A 17,777-nucleotide genomic window follows, 5' to 3' on the forward strand; every position below is an offset into this window, starting at 1 on the left:
GCCCTGAGCCAAAGGCAGATGCTCAACCACTGAGCCACCTGGGTGCCCCGATTTCATTCCTTTTAATGGCTAATATTCTATTATATAAATATGTATTGCTTCTTGCTTACTTTTTATCTATGTTGGAAGCTTGAGTTACTTCCATATCTTGACTATTATATAATGCTGCTATAAACAAAGAGGTGCATATATCTTTTTGAATTAGTGTTTTCATATTCTTTGGTGGAATATATTTCATATATTCATTAGTGGAATTGCTTGGATCATATGGTAATTCTATTTTTAATTTTTTGAGGAGTCTTCATATTGTTTTCCACAGTGGCTGCACCAGTTTGCATTCCCACCAACAATGCACAAGGGTTCCTTTTCCTCCACATTCTCACCAACATATGTTGTTACTAATCCATCTGTATAGTCTTTTCACTACAGAGAACTAAAGAGAATGATCTTATTGATACTAAGTTCAGTGGGCACTTTTTCTATACTTTTAAAATGTGTTTTCTCTATAGACATGCATTAATTGAGATTAATTGAGCAAACTTTTGTTACTAATTTGCATGTTCTATTGAATAACAGTATGCTTTAGGGCAACTCTTGCAAGTGCTATTGAGGGAAGCATGTGTCAAAGGTTTCTCTAAGATTTGCTAATGGTTTTTTATGTCCTTTGATCTCAGATCCAAGTGATGAAACTAACATTGTGTGTGTGTGTGCATGTTTTTTAAGATTTTATTTATTTATTAATGAGAGAGAAACACACACAGGCAGAGGGAGAAGCAGGCTCCACGCAAGGAGCCCGACGTGGGACTCAATCCCGGGACTCTAGGATCACGCTGTGGGCCGAAGGCAGATGCTAAACCGCTGAGCCACCCGGGGATCCCAGTGTGTGTGTTTTTAAAAAGATTTTGTTTATTTATTTGAGAGAGAGAGATTGAGAGCAAGCATGAGTGAGGGGCAGAGGCAGAGGGAGAAGCAGGCTCCCTGCTCGGCAGGGAGCTGGATGCAGGGCCCCACACCAGGACCCTGGGATCATGACCTGAGCCAAAGGCATAGGCTTAACTGACTGAGCCACCTGAGTGCCCCAGCATTGTGTGTTTTCTACACTTATACCATGTATACAAAATGGGGCCAAGGGCACAATTAGAAGTTTACAAAGGACACAATAATCACAATTCCTTTTCCTTTTTCTTTTTGGCAAGATGATTCACTGAAAATTAAAAATTTTCTTTTTAAATCCTTAAATAAATCACCCTTAAATCTCTTGCACTTAGTCACCTGCTTACCATCTATCAGCCGTCATGTATTCAATTACAAATAAATATGTATAAAAAGCCTGCTGTGTACCAAGTAATGCTGGAATACTGCAGTCACCAAGGCAGACAAGGTGTTTGCTTTCATGGTGCTTAGGTCTTACCTAGGGAAACAGACAATAATCAGATCAATAATATAATTTCAGGTGATGTGGTGTGAGGACAATAAGACTAAGTGCCATGAAACAGAGTGATGGGAAGAGGGCAATATTAAATAGAATAGGCAGAGAGGACCGACATTTGACTGAACCTTAAGATGAGGAGGCAGCGACTCAAAGATTTGGGAAAAGAGCCTCTCAAACCAAGGAACTAGTAGGTGCCAGGGTCTGAGATTATTTGGCAATTTTTATGTTTTGGATAATGAGAATATGAGTCCTCTCTCCATCCCATCCCCCTCCCACCCCGCTTACTGATGAGAACCCATCAGCAAGTACAGAATAAGATGGAAAGATTTTGTTTAACTTCTGGAAGTGAAAAGACCTGGTAGGGAAAGAAGCAGAAGCCAGGAAGAAAGTAAAGGTGAACTGAAGCCCAAATTGTAGCCCAGGCCTACTGAGAAGCTTTTCTATGATGAAGGTGAATTCTAGGATTTGATGTCATTTTGCTGATTCAATGGCATTATTAACTAGCAAAGAATCCACTTTTCTGTGCTTAGTGCATCACTTTATTTATAACTAAATGTTTCCTAAAGTAGAAAACAGCCACTTTGCTCTCTGTATTTATGCTCCTCAACAGAGATCCTATAGTAGACTTTCTTACTTGTGGTAAACTACTTTTAATCAGGCATCAAGGCAATAAAAATAGTTTTCATGTGATTATATCTTTGGAAAGCTGGCATAAAAATGTGATTTCACTCTGTGAGTGTGGTGTGACAGCTGTAAATGGCCACATTCCAGCATAATGCTTCAATATTGTATTTTCAGTGTGGCTGAGTTGCTGGTTTTTTCTGGCTTTGACTGCATTTTCCACAGAGAAGCTGGCACTCAGACAAATCCCCTGAGACATCCTCACAAAGAGAGGCTGACAGATCTCTGTCTCAGAGGATCTAACTGGGCAGCGTTCCATCCAGACAGGCTGGGCATGAGCGTGGGTGTCTGTGTCTGCTGGCCTCTGGGAGGGGCTTCTCATTTTGTCTTGCCAACAGTCAAGAGACATGGAGAGCTCCTTGGGATGGGAGTTCTGCCCTGGGGCCAACATGCTCTGGTACAAAGGCACTGGACCAGTTTAATAGGGCAAAGAGTCTTATTCAAGGAAGCCTGAAGTAGTGTTGCAGGCTAGACAATCAAATTTCTCTCTTAGTATACGGATGGGTCATTGAGTGAGTGCTCAATTAATAATTGGTAGAGGGTGTTCAGGCACTTTCTTTGGTGCTCGCAAAATTGATGAATACCTAATTAAAGGAACTCACCCTAACTTGTTTGGGGAAATAGCCTGTAGCTGCCAATCCTTTTTTGGTCTCCCACCCCAACTCTAAGACTGCTTATAACTCATTCAATTAATTTTCAACTAGTTTTTATCAAGTACTTCTCTGTCAGGCACTGTGGTCTGCCTAACATGTGCAGAAATGAACAAGACAGTTTTTTCTAGGATTAGTATCGTACACACAAAAGTTTTATAAAGGTTATTTTCTGGGATGCTTGGGTGGCTCAGCGGTTGAGCATCTGCCTTTGGCTCAGGGCATGAACCCAGGGTCCTGGGATCGGGTCCCACATCAGGCTCCCCACAGGGAGCCTGCTTCTCCCTCTGCCTCTGTCTCTGACTCTCTCCGTGTCTCTCATGAATAAATAAATAAAATCTTTTAAAAAATTTAAAAAATAAGGATTATCTTTTGGGGGTAGAATTAGATTGAGATATGGACAAGGACCCTTAATTTTTCCTTTTGAACTGTATTATTTGAACTTTTTGTGATAAGTATTTGGCCATGATACTTTTTTGTATCTCAAAAAAAATCTTCTGAGCAACTGTTTGTGCCACTCTTCTGAGCTTTGAGAACACAGTAATGAATGAAGCAGGGAAAGTCCCCTGTCCTCATGAAACTTCCATTCCTTAAGGAAGCAACACAAAACAAAATAAAACAAAATCCATACAAGCATGCCATACAATATAATGATGATTGATGTCTTATGGGAAAAAATACTTTTTAAAAATAAAAAAGCTATTCTGATTTGTTCAGATACTCCTGACTCTTTAGAGACTTGGATTCTTTACTGGCCTGGACAAATGGCATTGAGAGAAATGGGCCAGAAGGCCAAAGCTCAAAGCTTTGAACCATTTGGACTTATTCCGCACTCTCTCCACCCAGCATAAATGAAAGGCAGTGTGAGCTGCCTACGTTTTTTGGGCAGAGGAGTGATGTCAATCCAGAGAGTTTGACCTGGTTGGTTGCTCTTGACCAGAGCCCGGGCCTTTCCCTCTCCAGAACTCACTGCTGTGCCAGTATTTGAAGATGCTGACCCTGCCTACCCCACATTCATTGCCTGCTTCTTCCTTCCAGCATCACCAGCTGGTTTCCAGGGACCTGATCCCGCTGGCTTCTGGCCTGCCCTGTCTGACAGCTGCCTGAACACTGGGACTTAAAAATTAATTCTAAATGCCTGAGTCCAGTCACCACATTCCAATCTATTTTTAGGACAAATCCTCCTTCTTTGGCTCCCTGAGAAACCACTCTTCTTTTTCTGTTTCTAAACTGCTTCCATTCCCAGTTCAGACTGAGGTCTCCTTACCTAGGAATGCAAAGCTTAGGGGTTCCAGTTCCCATTCACAGCCAAGGAGAAGATGCTGTTTTCACTAAATTCCTCTAGTCAAAGAAGAGGTAAGACTTGATATGACAGTAAGTTAAAGAAACACAGCCAAAGTTATATGCACACTGACATTACAAAAATTTAAAAATCATTCTTATTCCAATTATGAAAGTAACATAAGCTTATTGCAAAAACTTTTGAAAAATACAGTACAAATAATTTATATTTTAGCATATTATTTTCTTTTTAATCTGTTCTCAAGCTCAGAAGTTTATTGTTATTAGTTAAATATATTACTCATGCACACAGGACAAAATTCAAATAGTAAATTTTTTTTTTTTAAGATTTCATTTATTCACGAGAGACAGAGAAAGAGAGAGAGAGAGAGAGAGAGAGAGGCAGAGACATAGGCAGAGGGAGGAGCAGGCTCCATGCAGGGAGCCTGATTTGGACTCAATCCCAGGACTCCAGGATCATGCCCAGAGTTGAAGGCAGACGCTCAACCGCTGAACCACCCAGGTGTCCCTTAAATAGTAAAATTTCACTGTTCCCCTGCTATCTGGTTCTTCCCCCTGAAGGGAACTATTCATAATATTCTTTCATAATCCTTGTGATTTCTGTAATATCTATAGAAATGTTCTACTTTCTTTCTTTCTTGATTTTAGTAATTTGGCTTTTCTCACTTTATACTTTAGTTGATCTAGGTAAAGTTTGTCAATTTTGTTGCTCTTCTTAAAGAACCAGCTTTTGTTTTTGCCGATTTTCTTTATACTGTTTTTCTGTTATCTATTATTTCTCTCCCCACTCCATTATTCTCTTCCTACTGGTAGCTGTGGGTTCAGTTTGCTCTTCTTTTTCTAGTTCAAAAGGTGTAAAATTAGTTATTAACTTACCCTGCCATTCTTTCTAATATATATATGTATATATTATTTTTATTGTATTTAAAAAGTTATCCTACAGCCAGGCACCTGGCTGGCTCAGTCGGTAGAACATGCAACTCTTGATCTCAGGGTGGTGAGTTTGAACCCCACATTGGGCATGGAACCTACTTAAAATAAATAAAAAAAAAACTATCCGGGCAGCCGGGTGGCTCGGCGGCTTAGTGCCGCCTTAAGCCCAGGGCCTAATCCTGGAGACTCGGGATCAAGTCCTGTGTCAAGCTCCATGCAGGAGCCTGCTTTTCCCTCTGCCTGTGTCTCTGCCTCTCTCTCTCTCTGTCTCTCATGAATAAATGAATAAAATCTTTAAAAAAATATTATCCTACAGTATAACAAGTTTTTGCAATGCTGTTCTGACTTTTAGCAAATATATAGATTTACTCACAAACCCAACATCACAATCAGGATATAAAAGGTCTACTTGTTTGGTTAATTATTGAGAAATGAGGGGTGAAATCTTCAACTATAATTGTGATTTGTGTATTTATATTTCAGAATTGTTACCAGCAGTTGTTGATAATGATATGTAAAGCTTCTTTTTCTTTTGTGGTTAATCATATTTTATTATATTTTGAAACTATTTTATTTTCATCAAAATCTTAATTATTCATTGATTTTTATTGATATAAATGTATAATTTTATATTTCATCCAATGAACTATTAATATCTGTTAATATTATGTTAATATTTGTTAATGTCTGTTAATATCATTATTTTGCAGTTCACCCGATTGCATCATTGGAGTCTCTTCAAGCTTGCTCTTAAATCTTTCTAATATGTCCCTGCCATTCTTTGATCACTTCCTTGCTTCTTGCACAAGATGTTCTGGTCTCATCTTGTATTTTTCCATGCCCCAACCTTGTAATCAGCCATTTCTCCTAGAAGTGGAGAATATTATTTGGAACCAAGATTTTGACACTAAGTATTATTCATTGTTTTGGGGGCATGATTGCCCCCAGACTCTTGTATTTTTTTCATTATTATCTTTTTATTTTTTTAAGATTTTATTTATTTATTCATGAGATACATGGGGGGGCAGGGCGCAGAGACACAGGCAGACGGAGAAGCAGGCTCCATGCAGGGAGCCTGATGTGGGACTCGAACCCAGGACTCCAGGATCAGGCCCTGGGCCGAAGGCAGGCGCTAAACCACTGAGCCCCCCCAGGGATCTATTATTATCTTTTTAAAAGTAAATTCTATGCCCAACACGGGGCCCAAACTCACAACCCAAGATCAAAAATCGTATGCTCTACCGACTGAGCCAATCAGGCACTCCTAACCACCATGTCCTTTTAGTGGTCGCACTCATTTACACTTATATTCATTCCTATATCGATCTATCATCTATTCATCTATCTATCTATAATCTATCTTTGTGTTGAAAACCATGATTTCACACTGATTACTTCAACCTCAATCCAACATTACGTGTTTCATTCCACTTTTCTTCATTTCCATGTTTCTAACGGTGGTAAGAAAATCCAGGCTTCTATTATTCCTAATATTGTCACTTATATTTTTATCAGTCTACTAGCTTGTAACCAATCCCTTCTCTCTCCTGTGCAACGCCCACCTCATTTTACTTGAACTCCAACCAACACCTTGCACGAGGTTGTTCTACATGGATGCACTTTTACCCAGTTTTGGCTCTGACTCCTGGTACCAGGCTAGTGCCAGCATTGAGTCCTGTGAGGACACTCTCCTCATCCTTTGTTTTTGATAACAAGCTTTGAGCTGGCCTTTCTGGGTATACCCTTGTCACCTGGTGAGCAGAGAAGAGTTAAAATAGCAGGCTTGAGACTGCTAATCTTAGAACAGTCTGCTTGCAAGGTTGGCCCTTGGCTAGCACCTGGTAAATTGGATTTCAGGAGGGTTTCACCATTCCCATACTGATAAGGGGGGCTCAATATGTTCAAACTGTTTGTATAAATAACGTGGTTTATTCCGAACAACTGCTTTCCTTGTGCTTATCTGGAATTCTGACTAGGCATAGAATGCCTATGTGACCAACTTCCAACAAAAACTTTGGGCACTCTAATACTTTGAGTCTCTAATAAGCTTCCATAGTAAACCTTTCATACATGACATCACAATTTGTTGCAGGAGGAATTAAGTATGTTCTGTATGATTCCATTGGGAGAGAGAGCTCACAGAAGCCTGTGCCTAGTTTCCTTTGGACTTGGCCCCATGTGCCTTTCCCTTTGCTGATTTTGGTTTGTATTATTTTGCTGTAATAAATCCTAGCTGTGAGTATGACTCTGCTGTGTCCTGTTAGTTAACCACTGAATCTGCAGGTGATATTGGGGACCTCTGGCACACTTGGCTTGGGCTCTGAAACCCTACAATGGGCTGCCTTTCTATAAGGACATTCTCTTCATTTGCCTGGGTTTTAAACTTCTGTGCCAAATGAGCCTCCTCATTCTATCTGGACACTGACACCCTATGCCATTCCACCTCACTTCAAGGACACTGTCCTCACATCACTTGTTTCCAATGATTTTAGCTATTGTGATTATAGCTGCTATGAATATTTGTGTATGAGTTTTCTTGTGGACATTTATTTTCAGTCCTAATGGGTGAATACTTAAGAGTGACACTGAGGGGTTATAAGTAGGTGTTTATTTAGTTTTATAAGAAGTTGCCTAAACTTTTTCCAAAGTGATTGTACCATTTAACACTCCCACCAGTAATGTATGATTGCCAATTATCTTCTAAAAACTATATAATGAGGAAAAACTTCTTGTAGAGTTATCTGTGTTTACCCTTAGGGGCACTCTTCATTGCTCTGTAGATCTGCATTTCCTGCTGCCATCATTTTCCTTTAACATTTCTTGTGTTCCAAGTCTGCTGATGACAAATCTTTCTGCTTTGATTTACCTGAAATATTTATTTTACCTTTATGTTTTAAGGTATTTATACTGGATTTAAAATTCTCAGTTCAAAAAAAAAATAAATTAATCTCAGTTCACATTTTTAAGTATTAAAGAAATTGTTCCATTTTCTTATTTGCATTATATTTTATAAGAAGTCCACATTAATTTTTATGCTTTTTCCCTGAATGAAACGTCTCTCCTGCCCCCCAACACCCTCTGGCTGTTCCAAAGATCTTCTGTTTATTCTTTGGTTGTATCAAATAATATACCTGTGTTTTTCTTTGTGTTTGGAGCTCAATGGACTTTTTGATCTTTGGGCTTATTTTTTTTTTAAACAAATCTATACAAACTTTGGCTATTATTTTTTTAAACATATTTTTTAAAGATTTAATTTATTCATGAGTGACCCAGAGAGAGAGAGAGACGGCAGAGACACAGGCAGAGGGAGAAGCAGGATCCATGCAGGGAGCCCGATGTTGGACTCAATCCCCAGTCTCCAGGATCACGCCCTGGGCCGACCGCAGGTGCTAAACCGCTGAGCCACTCAGGCGTCCCTGGCCATTATTTCTGAAAATACTTCAGATAGCTTATTTTTTTTCCTTCTTTCTTTCCAAAGTTCTAATTAAGCTTACGTTAGACTCAGCCTTTTCCTTCCTGTGCTACAGTTTGAAAAGATTCTTTTGCCTTGTCTTCAAGGTCACTATTTTTTTCTTGTATGGTCTCTGATATTATAAACCCATCTGATGAATTTTTCATATCAGATATTTCATTTTTTAGTTCCAAAATTTTTATTTGCTTCTGTTTTATGGGTTACATTTCTTAATTGATATTTCTCATTTGTTCCTTTGTTATTCTCATGGTTTCCTTTAAGTTCTTGAACATATTCATAATAGCTTTTAAAAAAAGACATTTCTGGGTCTTTTCTTTTGATTGATTTTTATTCTGATTATGGATCACCTTTTCCTGCTTTTTCTGCTTTTATTTACTTATGTAAACTTTTTAAAAAAGATTTATTTACTTATTTGAAAGAGAGAGAGAGTATGTTTGAGGAGGGAAAGAGGCAGAGATAGAAGACATTCTCAAGCAGATGCTCCAGAGTGTAGAACCTGATCTGGGGCTCCATCTCATGACCATAAGATCATGACCTGAGCTGAAATCAACAGTCAGAAGCTTAACCAACTGAGCCACCCAGGCACCTAAAATGTCTAGCAATTTTAGGTTACAGGCTGAACATGATAGATACCATGCTATAGGATATGATTTTCTTTTTATTTATAATTTATTTAGTATATTTTAAGATTTATTTATTTTAGAGAGAAGGAGAGAGAGACTCAGGGGAAGGGGAAAAAGGAGAGGGAGAGAGAATCCTCAAGCAGACTTCCTTCCCAGTGCAAGCCAGACTCGGGGCTCTATCCCAGGACCCTGAGATCATGACCTGAGCCAAAATTGAGGGTCAGTTGCTTAATGGAGTAAGCCAGCCATGTGCCCCTATTTTTTTTTTAAATGTACTTTGAGCAATGTTGAGGTTTGTTCTGGTAGGCATTTTATTTGTGCATCAAATTAATCCTTTGAATCTTGTTTTTAATCTTTATTAGTGTGTGTCTGAAACAGCCTTTTCTCAGGGCACCTGGCTGTCTCTGTTCATTGGGTGTCTGCCTTCAGGTCAGGTCATGATTCCAGAGTCCTGGGATTGAGCCCTGCTTTAGGCTCCCTGCTCAATGGGAAATCTGCTTCTCCTTCTCCCTGTCCCCACTTGGCTTCTATTCTCTTTCATTTTCTCTTTCTTTCAAATAAATAAATGAAATCTTTAAAAAAAACAAAACAAACAAACAGCTTTTTCTCTAGGGTTAGAATATCCCCAATGCCTAGACTTTGCCTTTCTGGGGTCTTTTCCTTTGGTTGATTGGAACTTTAATGTCCTCCAGCCCCAGGTAAACTTTGGAATCTCCATTTAGCTCATAGCTTTCCATTACTTGTAATTCTCCCAGCATAGCATTTGTTTTTTGCTCTACCTCACACAGTCTTACCCTGGTTTATGTAGATTTTTCACAAAAGACCCAAACAGACAGCTATCTTGAGCTTCTGTGCTCCTCTCTGGTATCCTGCCTTGCAAATTTCAGCCGTATTGATAGCCTCAAGCTCCAATCCTTTTCTTGTTGGTCCAGTAACACCACTGTGTTCTCTTTGGACTATCTCTCCACGTGACAGTCCAGAAAGTGCCTCTAGGCAGAAAGCCATGGTGATCATGAGACTTGTCTTATTTGTTTCCCTTCTCTTAAGGATTACAGTCTCTGACTATTGTTCAATGTCTAAAAGCAGCGTTTCTGGGCAGCCTGGGTGGCTCAGTGGCTTGGCGCTGCCTTCAGCCCAGGGCCTGATCCTGGAGACCCGCGATTGAGTCCCATGTCAGGCTCCATGCATGGAGCCTGCTTCTCCCTCTGCCTGCGTCTCTGCCTTTCTCTGTTTCTCATGAATAAATAAGTAAATAAAATCTTTAAAAATATATAAAAATATAAAAAAAGTAAAAGCAGTGTTTCAGATTTTTTGTCCAGTTTTCTAGTTGTTTGCAGTGGGAAGACTGGTCTGGTACCAATTACTTTGTCATGGTTAGACCTGGAAATCTCAAATTGGCTTTTGGGTTTTACATTATATTTTAAGAGGCTTTTCCAATGTTTTCTCATAGGGAGGCTCCATAGTGACTTGGAAGGAAGTATGGGGTCTCCTGGGTATTGGTAATGTTCTATTTATTGATTTGGGGATCCATGTTGAGTTAGTGAATATTCAGCAAGCTGTAAATTTAAGTTAGCGCAATTTTTCCTTCATGTATAATATACTTAAAATATATTTTTTCCCTATTCTAAAATTAATTTTAGATTCTCAGGGGATCCCTGGGTAGCTCAGCAGTTTTGTGCCTGCCTTTGGCCCAGGGCGCGATCCTGGGGTCCCGGATCGAGTTCTGTGTCGGGCTCCCAGCATGGAACCTGCTTCTCCCTCTGCCTGTGTCTCTGCCTCTCTCTATATATCTATCATAAATAAATAAAAATAAATTAAAAAAACAAAACAAAAAAAACTTTTTCAACTTTATCAGATAAAGACTTTTCTAAGCTTGCCCCAAAGCTGGCTTCCAGGGTCTGTGAATCAAGATTAAAAACTGTTTTAATCTGAAAAGGACTGTTTATTCTAGAGATTAGGAGAGAGGAGAAAGGGGATCCCTGGGTGGCTCAGTGGTTTGGCGCCTGTCTTTGGCCCAGCGCGTGATCCTGGGGACCCAAGATCGAGTCCCACATCAGGCTCCCTGCATCTTCCTCTGCCTCTCTCTCTGTGCCTTTCATGAATAAATTAATAAAATCTTTTTTAAAATAAAAGGAGGGAAGAAAAAAAGAGAGGAGCTGACAATAAGAGGGAATAAAATAAATGTCTAAAGGAATTTATTGACTGTTTCTCTGTCTTTCTTCAAACAATTTTATAAATTCTAGGGGTACCTGACTGGCTCACGTGGTAGAGCATGCAACCCTTGACCTCAGGGTCATGAGTTCAAGCCCCACATTGCGTATGGAGCCTATTAAAGAAAAAAATAAGAAAATAGTATATTTGTTTATTATTGTTTTATGGAGATTTTCTTTTGGGTGTGTGACAAAGTGTTATATTCTGTTTTAAGGGTTGCATGAGGGTAAAACCAGAAGCTTCCCTACTGGTTATACTAAGCAAGGTCTTTTGCTCAAAGTAACAAAAACACTTTTTCTATTTTGTCTTCTAGTACTTTCATAGTTTTATTAAATTAAAAGCTTTAAAATCATTTGATGAGGTGCCTCGGTGGCTCAGTCGGTTGAGCGTCCAACTCTTGGTTTTGGTTCAGATCATAGGATTGAGTTTGCATCAGGCTCCCTGCTCAGTGGGGAGCCTATTTGGGATTCTCTTCTTCTTCTTCTCTTCTTCTTCTTCTTCTTCTTCTTCTTCTTCTTCTTCTTCTTCTTCTTCTTCTTCTTCTTCTTCTTCTTCTTCTTTCTTCTTCTTCTTTAAGATTCTATTATTTATTCATGAGAATACACAGAGAGGAGACAGAGAGAGAGGCAGAGGCACAGGCAGAGGGAGAAGCAGGCTCCATGCAGGGAGCCTGTCTCGGGACTCGGTCCTGGGTTTCCAGGGTCACACCCTGGGATGAAGGCGGGCACTAAACTGCTGAGCCACCTGGGCTGCCCCTATTTGGGATTCTCTCCTTCTGTCCTTCCCCCCTACTCATTCACATGCACTCTCTCTCTAAAATAAATAAATCTAAAAAAATAATAATAAAAAAATAAAAATAAAAATAAAAAATAATAAAAATAAATAAATAAATCTTTAGAAAAATAAAATCATTTGATAATTTTGTATATAGTATGGCAGGTATCTGGCTTCTTAAAAAGTGGTTAAATATCACAGTACCATTTATTGAATAATCTTTTTTTAAGATTTTATTTTTAAATAACCTCCATACTCAATGCAGAGCTCAAACTCAGAATCCCAAGATCAAGAGTCTCATGCTCCACTCACTAATCTTTTTTTTTTATTTAAAATGCTTCCTTTATCATATATTAATCCTCATAATTACATAGGTTTATTTGATCTTATTTACTTACTCACTTTTTTCCTGCTCCAGTATACCCATGTTTTAATTACCATAGCTTTATAATATTTTTATATCTGCTGGTGCAGGTCTACCATCCTCATATTTCTTTTTTCAAAAAGTATCAATATTTTGGGACACCTGGGTGGCTCAGCGGTTTAGTGTCTGCCTTTGGCTCAGGGCGTGATCCCAGGATCCAGGATCAAGTCCCACATCCGGCTCCTTGTAGGAAGCCTGCTTCTCCGGCTGCCTGCATCTCTGCGTCTCTCTCTGTGTCTCATGAATAAATATATAAAATCTTTTTAGGGGATCCCTGGGTGGTACAGCGGTTTGGCGCCTGCCTTTGGCCCAGGGCATGATCCTGGAGACCCGGGATCGAATCCCACATCGGGCTCCCGGTACATGGAGCCTGCTTCTCCCTCCGCCTGTGTCTCTGCCTCTCTCTCTCTCTCTCTCTGTGACTATCATAAAATAAATAAATAAAAAAATAATAAAATAAAATAAAATCTTTTTTTAAAAAAAGTATCAATATTTGGGATGCCTGGGTGGCTCAGCGGTTGAGCGCCTGCCTTTGGCCCAGAGCATGATCCTGGAGACCTGAGGTGGAGTCCCATATCAGGCTCCCTGCATGGAGCCTGCTTCTCTCTCTGCCTGTCTCTGCCTCTGTGTGTGTGTGTGTCTCATGAATAAATAAATAAAAATCTTTAAAAAAAAGCATCAATATTTTCAACATCAAACTTTGTTTTAATTTCTGCTGAGCAACAGACTTGTAATTATCTTGTGATCATATGTATTTGGAGAGTTCTCATGTATCTCAAAAGCACTCATTGTGTAAAAACATTGAAAAAAGCACTGTGCTGGATCACCAAAGGTGCTCATAGTATGGTGGCAGAAAAGTAAACAATCAGAAAATAATAATTACTAAAATAGAAGAAATCCAGGAGAGGAAATCTTAAAAAATACGCAGTAATTGATCATAGAGAAATACTAGGGAGAAGACATTTAAGGTAGAGGAATAACTTTTGCAAGGACACAGTAGCACAAATGAGTGTGATAGTTTCAGGATACTACATGGTGGTTCAGAATGGTTTCTTTTATTCACTGATTGTTTATTCATATTGGATTCAGAGTCAGCTAGATCTTTTGAGCTTGTTTCAGATCATGAATGGCTTCAAGATTATCTCAGAGGCCAGGGGATCCCTGAGTAGCTCAGAGGTTGAGTGCCTGCCTTCGGCCCAGGGTGTGATCCTGGAGTCTGGGGATCAAGACCTGCATCAGGCTTCCTGCATGGAGACTGCTTCTCCCTCTGCCTGTGTGTCTCTGTGTCTCTCATGAATAAATAAATCTTTAAAAAAAAAAGATTATCTCAGAGGCCACTTTAATGGTAATATAGAAAATGGCAAGGGGGTGAAAGAGAAGAGAGATCATGAGATCTGAATGAGGTGGGTAAGGAGATGATCTGATTAGACCCAGAATTTGGATGTGAGCGTGAATGATGAAGAATTCATTCATTTATTGTTCTTTCATACATTCAACAAATTGAGGGACACCTGGGTGGCTTGTTAAGCACCTGATTCAGGTCATGATCTCAGGGTTATGAGACTGCATCCTGTGGGTGTGGAGGCTGCTTAAGATTCTTTCTCTTCGGGACACCTGGGTGGCTCAACCACTCCTGGGTGGCTCAGTGATTGAGCGTTTGCCTTTGATTCAGGGCGTGATCCTGGGGTCCACAATCAAGTCCCACATCAGGCTCCTTGAAGGAGCCTGCTTCTCCCTCTTCCTGCGTCTCTGCCTCTCTCTGTGTCTCTCATAAGTAAATAAAATCTTAAAAAAAAATTCTCTCTCTTCCTCTCTCAAAAAACAAAACAAGTTGAGCTTAATGAATGTAAAATAAGAATTCTTGGGTTTCTGGCTTGAGCAAAAGAGGAGCTGATGGTACCCATCTCCCAAGACTGTGAACATAGAGAGTGGATAAAGTTTGAGAGGTAAGATACTGACTTCAGATCTGGGGATCCCTGGGTGGCTCAGTGGTTTAGCGCCTGCCTTTGGCCCAGGGCGTGATCCTGGAGTTCTGGGATCCTGGAGTCCTGGGATCGAGTCCCGAGTCAGGCTCCCTGCATGGAGCCTGCTTCTCTCTCTGCCTGTGTCTCTGCCCACCGCCCCCCCTTTCTATCCTAAATAAATAAAATCTTAAAAAAAAAAAAAAGATTTGGATGTTCTGAGTTTGAAGTGTTTATGTGTGGTACCCCCAGGTACAAATAAGCTTTATGTGTATCATTCTGGTGTTTGAGATAAACATTTATTTATCATCTATGTATGTATTAGTAGTGGCTGCTGAAGTCATGGCTAAGATTGCCTAGAAAAAGTTTGTAGACTAAGGAGAGAGGAACTATCTTGGGGGAAATAACCAGCATTTAAGACGTAAGGTAGAGAAAAGAATTACCTTCAAGAGTCTACTAAGTGGTCAGAGAGTTGTCATGGAAACCATGAAGGAGGGAGCAGTTACTGTATTAAGCAATGCAGAGGTGGCAAATGACTAAAAACTGACCACAGAATCCAATGAGACGAAGCCCACTGGTGACCATTAATGAAAGCAGTTTTAGCTGAGAAAAGGTGGAAGAAATCACAAAGTGAGGAAGTTTAGATAGGGTATCCAAAACAAAATTCAGCAGCTTTCCTTCCAGTCTGACTCCTCTTCCTCTAATTTCTTAGGCACAAATATTCCCCTCGGCCTCCTAAATCAGAAACTCTCTAAACACTAGTCCCTTCCCTCTTACTTAATAACCTTGCCTAATTAGATATTAGTCCCCTATGTTCTACTTCCTTAACATTTCTAATATTCCAGAAGGATAAATCCCAAATATCACGATTATCTATGGATGACAGTATATGGATGATTTTTGTTTTTCTGATAGTTTGCTTTTTCGATTTTTCTGGAATGACTATGTATTTACTCATGTAATTAAAAGTTTAAAAGCAGTTTTTCTCATACAGCATCTTGGATGTCAGATATTTATTTCTAGTCCATTTCCCTGGGTCAGGCCAGGTTTATAATAATTTCTTACCTTCTTTCTGCTACGGGGGCACTCCTCAATTCTATCACTGAGAAGTCAGAATAAGTTTTGTATATACAAATCCTTGTATGTCCCCCTCTAGTCAATGACTTCAGATATCTTTGAGGATTAAGTTCAAACTTCTAGCATTTTGTGACAAGTCCTTCGTCTTATCTCTCTCATCTCATTTTCCATTTTCCCACTCTTTGCTTGCATTTATTTTTCAAAGTTAACAGTAGCTTCTAGACTTTGCAAAGGTTTCCTTCCCCTTTCTTTTGTTAATCCCTACTCCTTTAAATCAGTTTAAGAATCATTCTATCTAGGAGACCTTCATTGCAACCCACTCCAATTTAGATACCCCTCTCTATTGCTATTGCATCCTCTATACCTCTCAGTGTTATCATACTGTATTAATGAGGTTCATCTTTTCCTAATTTGTTGGCTATTTAATTTTTTCTTCTGTGAATTATTCATATCCCTTGTTCATTTTTCTGTTGAATTGTACTTTTCTTACTCACTTGTAGTAATTCTTTCAAAAAGTTTTAAAAATTAATCTCTGTACCCAACATGGAACTCGAACTCATGACCCCAAGATCAAGAGTCATATACTCCACCAACTGAGCCAGCCAGGAGCTCCGATTTGTAGTAATTCTATTCATGCGGCAGTATCTTATCTGTCTATTCCTAGGTTTTGGAGGTTTTTGTGGGTTTTTTTTTGTTATACTTACTTTTAATTTTTGTATGTAATAAAATATATCAAATGCTTAAAAATTGTTTTCATTTTTTTTATTTTTTAAAGATTTTATTTATTTATTCATGAGAGACACAGGCAGAGACACAGGCAGAGGGAGAAGCAGGCTCCATTGCAAGGAGCCCGACGTGGGACTCGATCCCGGGACTCCGGGATCACATCCTGGGCTGAAGGCAGGCACTAAACCGCTGAGCCACCCAGGGATCCCAAAAATTTTGTTTTTAAGTCATCACCTAGACTCTCTGATTACTTAAGCCTCTATCCTGGGGTGCCTGGCTGGCTCAGTTGGTGGGAGCATGTGACTTTTTATCTTGGGGTAGTGAGTTTGAGCCCCAAGTTGGGCATAGAGATTACATTTTAAAACAAAACAAAGACGTTATCCTAAAAATATAACTTTACTTGCTAATGTATTTAATATTTTTGTTTTTTATACTTCTTTGAATTTACTTTTTTTAAAATTATTTATTTATTTATTTATTTATTTATTTATTTATTTATTTATTTATTTATTTATTTATTTATGATAGTCCAGAGAGAGAGAGAGAGAGAGGCAGAGACACAGGCAGAGGGAGAAGCAGGCTCCATGCACCGGGAGCCCGACGTGGGATCCCATCCCGGGTCTCCAGGATCGCGCCCCGGGCCAAAGGCAGGCGCTAAACCGCTGCGCCACCCAGGGATCCCCTGAATTTACTTTTGAATAAGCATTGCTCACATGATTAGTCTCTTCATAAATACGATTTTCTATAGTTGAAAATTTAGTGAATAAATTTACTGAACTCCCACTGAAGGTGCTGGCACTGTCAGCTCCAGGGGGATACACAGTGGTGAACAAAAAGATCCTACCTTAATAGAGCTCCCATTGTAGAGGTGGCAGGCAACGAACAAGTAAACAAAGAATCCGAATAATTACTTTTAATGACCATGAAGGAAAAACATTGGGGTGTGGGGGGCTACCTCTTGGAGAGGTCACTGAAGATCTTAACATAAGTAGGCAGAGGTTGTGTACATTAAACAGTTCCCTTGAATAATCTCCCATAATTTACTCAACCATTCTCTAGTGTTGGGCTTTAGATTTCTTCCACATTTACCGTTATACTAATAATGGTGTTAAGAATAACTTCCTCTGTATTATTTCCATGGATAGTTTCCTAGAAATGTGATTACTGGATAGGAACAGAGTATTTTTATGCAGACTGCCAAGATGCTTTCAAGAGGGAATTCCAATACACTCATCAATGAGTAAGCTAAATACTGCTCTGAGATTTAAGAGTGGAAAAGTTAATAGTCCAAAACGCACTTCTGGGCTCAGCAGAAGGAAAAGCTAAATGAGCTGACCCGGGTTTACTAAAGTGAGGCAGGGTGAGGAAGAGGGAAAGCTTCTAAACCCATTTCTGCCACCCTGTGACCTTCACAGGTTATAGCTCCTCTCTGAGCCGTAACTTTCCTTAATTTCGATAGGCTTGGCTCAGGCTTTATTTTTAACGTTTTCACACCAAACATCACCTAGACT

This window comes from Nyctereutes procyonoides, unplaced genomic scaffold (genome assembly GCF_905146905.1).
Source record: "Nyctereutes procyonoides isolate TBG_1078 unplaced genomic scaffold, NYPRO_anot_genome, whole genome shotgun sequence".
Classification (NCBI taxonomy): Eukaryota; Metazoa; Chordata; class Mammalia; order Carnivora; family Canidae; genus Nyctereutes; species Nyctereutes procyonoides.